Raw genomic sequence first — 10,777 nt, 5'->3', positions numbered from 1 at the left:
TATGAAGGAGTATGGTAATGGTGTAAAGTCTCCTGTTACTGAAAAAGTGAATTCTGTGTTTTCTGTGGCACAGGATTGAGGTGTCTTGAGTGAAATTTTTCAGATAATAAATTTAAAAGAAACAAAAGGATGTTTGCTCTTGAGTTACAGTTGTAAATTGCTGCAGGTATATCAGGGAGGTCAAAGTATAAATGTCTTCCTGAGCGGATTAGAAATGGAAGTGGAAAAAATGTCCTTTGAGGCACATTAAGCATAATGCTAATGCGGCTGCCAGCTCAGGAAATCTCCAAGTAAAGGGGTGGGTTCAGCTGGCAGATTAACTAAAACACCTAAATTTGGATTTCACTGTGTAGGTGTCTCCATGTGAGCCAGATGTCTAAGATCCCTTTTTACTCAGTAGAGAACTAATGTGGGATTTAGTTACATAAGTGCGTGCATCTAATTCCATTTTAGGCATTGCAGAGTTTCCTACCTGGCCTCTAGCTCCTGTTCCAAGAAGATGCAGGTCTCCTTAAAAAACAAACAACAACAACAAAAAACTGTCATATCTGTCAGTCTCATATGGGAGTCTTTGATTTCTCAGACCATCGTAGCTGTAACTAAGGTGATGGTTAGCAAGCTGAACCCTGCTCGTAGCTGATGTAGCAACCTACTCAGATAGCCTTAAAGTAAATCTATCGGTGTATTTTTCAACACCTGTATAACTCTCTACTTCATTAGCTGTGTTGAGTAGTTCTCTATTGACCCTAGGAGGAACTTAAACTCACATGAAGATATCTACGTGGGGACACTTCAGTCTAGGTATCAGAATTTAGAGGTTTTGCCAGGTTGTACTAGAAGGTAAACTTGCTGGACTTTTCTTATTCTATTTCCTTAAGTTTCTTTAGCTAGTCAGACCACTGAGGTGATTTGGCTGGTATTGATTTAAGGAAAGAAGACAGGAGATTACATATGAAAAACCTTGTTAAGACACTCAGATGTTACTGATAACGATTATGTGAAACTAGATTCATAGTGCCATTAGATCCTGCATCTGAAAACACATACACACGCACACATATATATATTTATAAAGGTAAATCAAAACTAGTTTGGTTGTTGACAGACTTCACACTCTTCTGTGAATCAGGCCAGTCTGATCTTGTTAGAATAGCAGAACTTGCCTAAGAAGAATTTAGGCTATGATTCAAGCTAAAGAAATTAGAAAGAAAAATAAGTAGAAAAGCTGAATGATAAGTAGATGACTTGGAAAGCAAAAGGAATTTTCTTCTTAGTCTCTGTCACAGGTGGAAATGATAGAAACTTCACCTGGAAGCCACGAGTGGCAGTATGGTTTATTGGTATAAAGTAGTGATTTAACAAAGTTTACACAAAGTAACAAAGCTCCATTGGTGGCAAGGTACACTAGGTTATTTTCAGGATGGAGGACAGGGTAAGTCAGATGTGCTGAGGAGCCCCTCGTTGGGGGTCACAAGGTTCAGAGAGGACCCCCTGGATTTCTAAACTCCTACTTAGAAGAACCTAGGTGCAGTTCTATCCAGTCCTAGTCCCAGAAGAGGTGTATGTCTAAAGGATTACATGTGCACAGTTAATGAGATATGATCTTAGCAAAGCTTATGAAGTTTAGCAAGCTATTAGTTACCAAGGGTCTCTTGCAGAAAGGAGTTTCCTTTCAGTATTGAGTGATCTCTGCAGCAGGCGTAACCTCGAGAGGCAGCACTACTCAAGAAAAAAACAGCCCACTGCTGTGCAGGAGAGCTCTTGGGGTGCTCACTACTTACGGGGTAAGACAATGGACTAATAGTCCTGTTTGCATACCAGCTGAATGTGTTAGTTTCTGCCAAATTTGGCTTGAGTTGGGCACTCATCAACTGTGGTTAGGTGGGTGCATTGCTCAAATTAGCCTTTGGCTATTGTGGTGTTGTCTGTCTCCGCCAAATCCACTTTGAGATGGATGCTGCCATCACAACCAGACACATTCATCGCGACTGCCACCAGTGCCACCTCCTTGAGCAGGATTATCATAGAAATCGTAAGGTCAGGCTGGGGACGTGGGGGAGGAAGCAGACTATCACAGTCTCTAGCACTTAAAATAACTCTCATTTTCCAATTGGGATGAATACATTTTTAGCACTAATGCTATCCTGTTGGGCTGGGCTTATTTAATAAATAAGTCAGCATGCTTTGACTTTTTTTTGGTTATTTTCTGTAGAGTCTTACCAGAACTGTGGAAAAATTGTGTTTTAGCTTTGAAGTGTTGCTGACAAAATTCTATCTGTTTTTGGTATTCAGAAGTTCTCACTGCTAAGAGCTGGGAGCAAGATGTTACATTTTCTGTCATTTTCCTGAAATAAAACATTCTTTGGAATCTGTAAAGGGAGGTAATTGGCTAAAGATTCTGTCCAGCATTGCTCAACTGTGCTCAGATCACTTCACAAGCTTAGGGTCTGGGCCAGCCTGGGCTAATTTCTGTTCCACTTTGGACAGTTATGCAAAGTTTTGAGGATGAAAACAATCAGTAAAACCCAGAAATCTCATAACTGAATTGGCATTTTCACAATGAACTATTTTAGAATCATACCCAGAGTTTCTTTCCACCTTTGCTTTACACCCAAGTAAGAGGAAAAGAATTTATTTGCAGAGGAGATCAGTCTCGTTGTCTTCTGTTTACAGATGTGGAAATTAAAGCACAGAAAGATGAAGTTGTTTATTTGAGGTCAGCCAGCAGAGCAGCCACAGAGAGAAAAATAGAATGGAGTCCTTCAGTGCTCACTCTGTTGCATCACTCTGTCTTTCTATTTTGATGAAAAGGTCTGAAATTTAATTTTCATAGGTAAGTAAATGAAAAAGATTCAGGTTTCCTGAAGCCTGGAAACCAAAACCTTTATATATGTCACGTAAACAGGGGCTAGACAGAGTTCAAACTGAGACAAGAATGCCATGGCCTGAGTTGTGGCACGTCTGCGCTGCCATCTTTTAAGCCTTCCTCATATCTGCTGTAATCCTCCAAGTGTCTTTCACCAAGGAGTATCTTAACCTTGAGCCCCATACCTATTGTACAATAGGATGCTGAGCCTTTATCTTTCTTTTTTTTTTTTTTTTTTCATACTGAAATTTAATTTTCTGCATTCTCAAGGATGGAGCTTTCACTTTCCTAGCACTGAGAAAAGCATAAAAAGAAGTATGTGTAACAGGAAAAGGGTTATAGTATCATAGAATCATAGAATATCCCGAGTTGGAAGGGACCCATAAGGATCATCAAGTCCAACTCCTGGCACTGCACAGGTCTACCCAGTAATTTAGACCATGTGACTTAGTGCACAGTCCAATCTCTTCTTAAATTCAGACAGGCTTGGTGCAGTGACTGCTTCACTGGGGAGCCTGTTCCAGTGCGCAACCACCCTCTCGGTGAAGAACCTCCTCCTGATGTCGAGCCTAAACTTCCCCTGCCTCAGCTTAACACTGTTCCTGTGGGTCCTATCACTGGTGTTTATGGGAATGGGTCACCCGCCTCTCCACTCCCTCTCGTGAGGAAGTTATAGACCATGATGAGGTCCCCCCTCAGCCTCCCCTTCTCCAGGCTGAACAGGCCCAGTGACCTCAGTCGCTCCTCATATGTCCTCCCCTCTAGGCCCTTCACCATATTCTTCGCCCTCCTCTGAACACTCTCCAACAGTTGAATGTCCTTTTTGTACTGTGGTGCCCAGAACCGCACACAGTACTCAAGGTGAGGCCGTACCAGCACAGAGTGGAGCAGAACAATCACTTCCCTCGACCAACTAGCTATGCTGTGTTTGATGCACCCCAGGATACGGTTGGCCCTCCTGCCTGCCAGGGCACACTGCTGGCTCATATTCAACTTGCTGTCAACCACGACCCCCAGATCCCTCTCTGCGGGGCTGCTCTCCAGCGTCTCATCGCCCAGTCTGTATGTACGGCCAGGGTTGCCCCGTCCCAGGTGCAGGACCCGGCACTTGCTTTTGTTAAACTTCATGTGGTTGGTGATCGCCCAGCTCTCCAATCTGTACAGATCTCTCTGCAAGGCCTTTCCACCCTCATCCAAGTTCACAGCTCCTCCAAGTTTGGTATAATCAGCAAATTTGCTCAAAACACCTTCTAGTCCTACATCCAAATCATTTATAAAAACATTGAAGAGGACTGGCCCTAAAATGGAGCCTTGAGGGACCCCACTAGTGACCATCTGCCAGCCTGATGAGGCCCCATTTGCCACAACCCTTTGAGCCCTGCCTGTCAGCCAATTGCTCACCCATCGTATGATGTTTTTGTTAAGCTGTATGCTGGACATTTTGTACAGTAGGATCCTATGGGAAACTGTGTCAAAAGCCTTGCTGAAGTCCAAAAATATCACATCAGCTGGTTTCCCTTGGTCGACTAGACAGGTGATCTTATCATAAAAGGAAATAAAATTTGTTAGGCAGGACCTACCCTTCATGAACCCATGTTGTCTGGGACCAATGAGCGCATTGTCCCCCAGGTACGCTTCAATAACTTCAAGAATCATCTTCTCCATAATTTTACCAGGCACTGATGTGAGACTGATAGGCCTGTAATTGCTAGGGTCTTCTTTCTTACCCTTCTTGAAAATTGGTACAACATTTACCAGCTTCCAGTCTACCGGGACCTTTCCAAATTCCCAAGATCATTGAAAAATAATTGAGAGAGGTCCCACGATGGTGTCAGCCAGCTCTTTAAGCACCCTGGAATGAATCCCATCTGGACCCATGAACTTGTATGGATCCAGGTGGAACAGCAAATCCTGCACACGTTCAGGGTCGGTTGGGAGTTTGTCATTCGCACCCTCACGGTCCTCCAGCTCAGGGCACCCTGAGTCCCGAAGCCCATCATCAGTGTTGAAGACAGGCGAAGAAGGCATTAAACGTCTCTGTTTTGCCTGTGTCATTGTCTGTGAGGAGGCCTTCCCCATCAAGTAGCAGACCTATGTTTTCTTTGGTTCTCCTTTTTCTGTTCACATATCTGAAAAAAACTTTTTTATCGTCTCCAACAGACATGGCCAGCTTCAACTCTAGTTTGGCTTTGGCCACACGAATTTTCTCCCTACAAACACAAACAGCATCCCTGTATTCCTTCCACGTCACCTGACCCTCCTTCCAGCAGCTGTACACTTTGTTTTTTCACCTAAGCTCCAGTAGAAGATCCCTGGTCAGCCAGGCCAGCCTTCTGTCCTGTCTGCCTGACTTCCGATATTTTGGAATTGCCTGATCTTGTGCTTTTAGGAGGCAGTGCTTAAAGACTGACCATCACCGATGGACACCAATGCCTTCAGAAGCAGTTTCCCAGGGGACCTTGCTGGCTAGTTCCCTGAGCAGCCTGAAGTCTGCTTTCCTCATATCCAGGGCTGAAGTTTTGGTGGCAGTTTTCCTTCTGTCACCATAAATTCTAAACTCAACCACTTCATGGTCACTATGACCGAGACAGCTGCCAATTGCCATGTCCCCCACAAGACCCTCTCTGTTCTCCAGCAACAGATCTAGCAGGGCACCTTTCCTAGTTGGCTCCCTTAGCACCTGCACCAAGTAGTTATCATCTAGGTGCTTTATGAACCTCGTGGCCTTGCTCATGTCAGCCATGTGGTGATCCCAGTTGACGTCTGGCAAGTTGAAATCCCCCATAAGGACAAGGGGAGTTGATCTTGAGGCATCTCTTAGTTCTGCAAAGAATAATTCATCGGCATTGTTGTCCTGGCCAGGTGGTCTGTAATAGATGCCCACAACAACATCCCCTTTATTTGTTCGTCCCTTAATCCTTACCCAGAGGTTCTCAACTTTGCTATCACCAACCTGAAGTTCCACACAGTCCAGCCCATGCTGGTAATATCTGGTAATATTCATAGTTTCATTTTAGTTCTATTTTTTCCTTTGGTTTTACAGAATTATGCTGATTCATAACCAAGTGGAGGCAGTTCCTGCTGCTCTGTAGCAACTTTACTATCTGTTGTAATCACAGAATCACAGATGGATATGGTGAACCGGCCTTGTACCCCCTCTTCTTCCACCCCTCCCTCCACAGTTTATCATTCTAGTCTGCTGTTCGTGCAATCCACCCCCACTAAAAACTTTTCAAGATGTTACAATCTTCATGAAAAACTATACAACCATTTGGAAATGGCCACACTAGATCATTCTTTTTTAAAAAATGTTATTATTATTATTTTTCAGAAGCTTGAGATATATTAACAATATACTTCATCTTTTTATTGTTTTTCTAAGGACAACATATGAAATTCAGTGCTAATTGTGTTTCCTATCTTATTATGTATATGTGAGAAACTGAAATCACATTCTTACAGCTGAGAAGACAAGAATTAGAGACATGACTGTCCCTCAAGGTTCCCTCTATTAGTCTGGGTTTATTGCTTGATGACTTCATTTATTATGTGCAGTATGGTGATAAAATTTGTACCCCCACATCCTGTATCTGTTTTATCTATTTAGATTAGAAGCACTTGTGGCCAAACACAGTTTCTTACTGGGCAATTATGTGTCACTACAAACAAGGACACCAGAGCTCTCTTCCACTTTGTGGGCACAATGCCAGTACAAAAACAACAAAAACAAACAAACAAACAAACAAAAATCACCATCAGCAACATCGTCTTCATTGCATTACTGACTTGTGGTTTACCAGAGAAATGTGCTAGGGGAGGCTACCAAAAGCAGTCTTTCTAAAATGTAAGTTTTGTAAAAGCCTTAAGCCTGAATTCAATAAACGCTAAAAACAAAAGTAGAAAATGAATGTTCCAATTGGTCTATGCAGAATCAAAGTGCTGTGCAGTTACTTTTACATTTACTCATTATTTTATCAATTAAAAAATATTTAAAAGATCAAGATAATTTTTGGGACTATTAAAAAACCCTAATGCAAATAACACGATCTTTGTGTTAATGATTTTAGAGAAGGATTATTAGTAGGTAATTAAATGAATGACCAGAGGAAACCATTATTGCACTGTCTGAAAATGTCAAACTCTGAAAGAAGTATACAGCCTAAGGAAAATGGTGAAAATTTAAGATAAATACTGCTAAAATCTGTCCTGGACAGATATTGCACTGGACAAGGAGATAATATAACAGTCTGTGCAGGCTGCAAGATGCCCCCTGGTGTTACAAAACCCTGCTTTTTGTTCTGTTCAGACACAGTACATGGTTAGAGCAGGATGAAACATCCGACGTGTTGATAGGGAAGAAGAAAGTGTAAATGGTAAATGGAAGCTACAGAAAACTGCAAAGCTGGAAAAGGGGGATGGGTAGCACTGCCATTTAGGGTCTAACTGCCATTTACAATAAAAAGAATCTCAGTTTTGAGTAACATTTTCAGTAACAGGAGTTGGGGGCTGCTGGGTGACGGGCAAAGAGAAGTCACAAAGGGGGTGGTGATGGGGATCCCTCATGGAAATCCCAATTTGGAAGAGGTCAGCCATGTTTTGTGGATGCTATAGGTGAAAAGAAGGCTTTCAGAGGCTTTGGAGAGCTGCAGAGAGGTGTCTTCCTCTTCACCCCGATGTCTATGCCATACCACCTTGAGGGTTATAGGACCACTGACCTGCCCTTTCCAGTCTCAACTGCAGTTGCCACAAGCAGCAGTACCTCCTGTCTTCTTCTTCCTACAGCAATTTCTACTTGCTTGGGGCTGATGAGAAGAGGAAGGAAGGGACAAGAGAAAAGAGACTCTATTACTGCGAAAGGGAAAGGAGGACTACAAGGTGCCAAGACAAAGAGGAAGGCCTCAGGGAGCGAGGCTTTCTGTTCCTATTCCTGGGGTCAAAAGTCACTGCTCCTAAGGACCACCATTCCAGTTCTAATGCCTACTTCTATTTCTTTTGGAGGGAGCAATGGCTGTGTAGGCAGAAAGCATGTATGGCCTGTGTGACTTAATGCTTCTTAGTCCAGAACCATGAACAGAATCCCTGTTTCCCCTCATAGCAATGTTCTGACTACTAGGACATACTCATACAAGAGCCCTGGTTTTCAGGTAGAGCTTTTTGTGTTCAAATGCATTTGCAGACATTTAAGCAGAAAATGGTAAAAGTATTCCTTGTTATGGAAATGCTAATAATTACCTAGTAGTATTCTGAAAACTATGACAGGAAAAAAGTGGAAATAAAATATTTTCAAGGTCTGAGATTAAGCTAGTTGGCATGAAGGAGATTTAGAAGAGTCGGGATTTTCTTGCAATACTGGCTCTTCATCAAAATTAAGTGGCAGTTCTAGATGCTAGCAAATAGTTCTGTGGGGCTGTTTTTCCAGGACTCTTCTGGAAATAAAGTCACATAAACTGTGTGGAACTAAGAATGTATACACATGAGCAGAATCCAAAGCAAGTGATACTAAGATTAGAGGGGAATTCCTGCATTATAACATAGCCATTTGTAACTGGATATTCAATATTTGCACCTTTCTTTTGTGGGATCTCAAGATGGCAAAAAAAGGCAGATGTTTTCATTCACAAGCTATTTTCAATATTTTCTGAATATGAAATCTCTGCCCCTTTTGTATGGCCTTATGATGGAAAAAAAATCATGTCATCTTGTATCATTAAGAGAAAATACCAGGGTTTAGCTAGGTGGCTGATTTTTATGTTGACATATTTTGGAGATTGATTAATTATGAAAGTTTTGGTTCTTTTGTGAATTAGATGAGTGAGGACAGGGCATTTAGGAAATGAGGGCAAAATCCCTTTGAACAGATCAGTATTGGTTGTAATAAAATTCGCAGCATTTCATTATGTAGAAATGTGTTGTAAACCAAACAATACTAGTGTTGTTCTTATAGTCTTTGTTGCCAAAGGAAATAAGGTCAGAAATTCAGCTTTCATTGTAATTAAAGCCTCCAGCCCTTTTGGACAGAGGAATAAGACCTTGAAAATTTGATGTATGTGTAAAATGTTATCTTATATTACAAGATTAAAATTTAAAGAGAAAGAGAGAGAGAGAGAAATCTCTTCTAGTGATTTTTAGTAAAGCCATTCTGAATTTACAGAGACCAACTCCTGTTTGTGTCAGCTCTCAGACTGGCAATACTGAGCATACGTCCCAAAGATGTCCAATGGCACCGTACCAATTTGAGCTAAACTGAAATATATTATCCCTTCTCTTAAATGCAAGTTTCTGCTTTACCATATTATAGAGCCATGTTATCTGAGAGTTGCAAAGTAATACCAGATGGTGGTTAGATGTAGTTTGGCTGGAATTTGCGGTTTCTCTTGTCTAGCCACATGTTTCACCACTTGCAAGCTTCTAAATTATATTGTTCAATTATTTGTCTCCTTGGCTCAGTAGTCTCTCTCTTTCTTCTTCTGATTTGGTGCAATTCTTCATGCTTTCACTAGGTGGGTCCCCACAACAGCACACAGTGTGTTGAATAGCCTGAATTCCTTTTGGGGAATGTATCTCCCAGTCAGTTTTATTACCACTTTTTTTTTTGGCAGAAGTTCACTGCCCCACATGTTTTGATGTACAATCTAGTGATTTCAAAAACGGATTGAGTGCTGCGAAGTTGTCATAAAGGGACTGGATTTGGGGATCTTCCTAAGATTATTCCCTTCTAATGGATCTATTTCAACCGAGAGCAAAAAATGTGCTCTTCTTGTAGCCAGTCATGTATAGCCATATCAAACTTTGCAATCATTTTACCTTTCAAAGGGTGATGCAAAGCTTGTTGGCTAGCAACATCAAATATGTTCCTCCCTTCCAAAATCAGCAGTTAGCCAGCATATCATAAATGCTTTGTGACTTTCCATGCTACTCAAAACAACAACAAAATTCAGTATCCTTTTTCATGTGTGTAAGGTATTTACTGTCTACACATGAACCAAAAAAGATTTTGTAGCTAAAATCTTCAGAAATTTTATTTCCAAGTGAAATTCTTAATACCTTGGCACCTACAGAAAGAAGAATGGAAGAGCCTAGCTAATGTATTTGAATTATTGTGAGGCTAGTTTTACTTTTTCCTCTTCCTTCATTCTCTCTCTTATCTGGGCTCATTAAGTGAATTTATTTCATTTGCTTATTTGACACGGTAAGACAATTCATCTGGAAGTCTAGCAAGAAGTGCAAATTTTGGTTGAACTAAAGGTTTTTTTTTTTCATGGGATCTATGTTTAGAGGGAAAAAAAATGTTCAGAAAATTCTTGCATTATGTACTACAGAGATAAATTGAAAACTAAAATAGTTTATTTTCTTGCTCAGTGACTAAGTTGTATTAAATAAAGCTGATATTCATTATTGCATATATTTAAACTCAGGAAACCTTGGTCCATCAAATAATGAATGTAAGACAAGACAAAGACTGCCGCAGTACACAGTGGCACAGTAGTGCTTAATGTCAGAGATCTGCCAGCATGATCCTCAGCAGTGGCTGTAGCATCTGATTTCCTGGTTTTAGCAAGTAGGTAGGTAGAGTTTTCTGTATTTTACCAAAGCCAGGTTTAATGATCTCCTTGGCTTCATTTTGATGGCAAGAATCCCAACTTGGAAAAAAATAGCTACTGTATACTTTCAGTTTTCTTATGTCTCTAGGTGATGGTTATGAGCTCCAGTAGTTATCTTCATCATCAGCCTACTATCAGTTGCAATCTCCATTCTTCAGCTCTGGGCCAAATCTACCTTTAGGCTGAGTACAAATGCTCGAGGAATCCAGGGTGAAGTGGAACAGTGAGAAATTCCAACAAAACTTTAATTCACATTTAGAGAGGTCTCATGTACCTGAGCCCAGAGACTTGATCGGGGAGGGGGATCTCC

The 10,777-nt window shown here is 41.2% G+C and overlaps 1 long non-coding RNA gene across 1 annotated transcript; it reads left to right on the top strand.

Annotated features, from left to right (window-relative positions):
* The first annotated feature begins 2,677 nt into the window (after positions 1-2,677).
* Positions 2,678-7,145, top strand: LOC118162222. Its single transcript, XR_004748343.1, has 2 exons — positions 2,678-2,833; positions 5,910-7,145. It is a non-coding gene; the product is annotated as an uncharacterized LOC118162222 (long non-coding RNA).
* The last annotated feature ends 3,632 nt before the right edge of the window (positions 7,146-10,777 follow it).

Source organism: Oxyura jamaicensis, chromosome 2 (assembly GCF_011077185.1).
Source record: "Oxyura jamaicensis isolate SHBP4307 breed ruddy duck chromosome 2, BPBGC_Ojam_1.0, whole genome shotgun sequence".
Lineage (NCBI taxonomy): Eukaryota > Metazoa > Chordata > Aves > Anseriformes > Anatidae > Oxyura > Oxyura jamaicensis.
The sequence above is the reverse complement of the archived record's forward strand: the minus strand, read 5'-3'. Positions and strand labels throughout refer to the sequence as shown.